We start from the raw sequence: 1,891 nt of genomic DNA, 5'->3' as shown, positions 1-1,891 counted from the left end.
CTTTAAAGCCCTAAACGGCCTCGGTCCAGTATACCTGAAGGAGCGTCTCCACCCCCATCGTTCTGCCCGGACGCTGAGGTCCAGCGCCGAGGGCCTTCTGGCGGTTCCCTCATTGCGAGAAGCAAAGCTACAGGAAACCAGGCAGAGGGCCTTCTCAGTAGTGGCGCCCTGTGGAACGCCCTTCCAGCAGATGTCAAAGCAATAAACAACTACCTGACATTCAGAAGACATCTTAAGGCAGCCCTGTTCAGGGAAGTTTTTAACGTATGATATTTTACTGTATTTTTGGTTTCTATGGAAGCCGCCCAGAGTGGCTGGGGAGGCCCAGCCAGATGGGCGGGGTACAATAAATAAATTATTATTATTATTATTATTATTATTATTATTATTATTATTACTGCATTTACCAAAGTGATAAAGCTGGCACAGTGCAGAGAAGCATGCAGAAGATGTAGCATTTAATGTAAATAGGGTCCCCAGGGAATAGGGATTTCCTACTAAGAAATCCAATCACTTTCTCCATGACCTGAAGCAGTATGTGTGGTGGGGATGATTACCTATGCCAGATGTTATGGGACTCCAATTCCCATCAGTCCCAGCCACATGGCCAGTTCTCAGGGATGGTGGGAGCTGCAGTTCTACAACATCAGGAGAATAATAGATTCCCCATCTGTGTTTCTAGTATCTGCAAATACAAAAAAACCCATGTATTTCTTCCTGAACTACTTTACTTGCATGGGCAAGAGAGGTATAAGAAATCTAAGAGCCCTAGGAAAGTTGTGCAATAATCAGAGGACTAGTAGTTTTTAAAATAAATCAGATAACTGAAGAATTTCACTTGCAGACTAATATGAAAAATAAATGTAGCAAGAAAGTAAAGGTTAATAACACTTTGGTAAACATATACTATTTCTCTAAAATTGTGTCTGTATGTAATAATGAGCAACTTCTTATAAAATAAGCTGGCTTTGTTGATAAAACTATTCATTATTTTCCTAAGGGACAAATGTAATTTCCCAGCATTTGGCTATATATATCCTGGCAACTACCTGTAAATTAAACATTACTTTGAGGCAGTGCTTTTTTCTGGGGGTACTCAAGTGTACACAGTACTGGCACCTTTTTTTTCCTAGAAGAAAAGCATTGCTTTTAGGCCCACAAGTTCTGTTTCATTCTTTATATATCTGAATAAGATTTTCTTTGGAACTGTGACATTCTGTAATTTGAAACATTAGAGGTAAGATTTCTTTCAAGACTTCATTGATATTTGGACATGATGAACAGAATACAAAGAGTGGCACCTCAACACCTATTTTGTGCATTTTAATAAATGATGCTCTGTTAAATAGTGTTAAACACCAATGGTAAATTATTTTTTAAAATACATTTTCCTTTATATTAGCACTGATTACATTCCAAGGTCAAAGGATTGCTACCTTGGTGGCCACATTGCAACCATTACCACAATGGTTAGAGCTGAATTGGATTAAAAAAAAAGGAGAAAGGAGAAAGTAATGGTGCAGATGAGCTAGTGATAGACGGTCAGTAGTCCAAAGAGAGCAAGAGAAAGAAAAAGTCAAAGAAAATAGGCATCACCAGAGTAGGGTAGCCATTTATCCTGATTTACAGAGGAGAGTCCCTTATCCGAGTGGCTGTCAGAGGATAGTTCTCTTTTTGAACCCATTTAAAAGTGTGCCTTGTCCAAATGCTGTTTAAAGGTAGAAAGAAAAAGAAAAACCCTAAGAAGGGACAACAAGAATCTTGAAGCTGCTCAAGAATAGTTGGCATCTGGGCAGCAGACTGAATAGGAACACTGGTCATCTGGTCACAGTCGTAGACCTCCCCTTTCTCTTTAAATTATAGGAAGCTCTTCTAAATATGCATCTATATA

The sequence above is a fragment of the Podarcis cretensis genome (assembly GCF_951804945.1).
Source record: "Podarcis cretensis genome assembly, chromosome: 6".
NCBI classification, from domain to species: domain Eukaryota; kingdom Metazoa; phylum Chordata; class Lepidosauria; order Squamata; family Lacertidae; genus Podarcis; species Podarcis cretensis.
The sequence above is the reverse complement of the archived record's forward strand: the minus strand, read 5'-3'. Positions refer to the sequence as shown.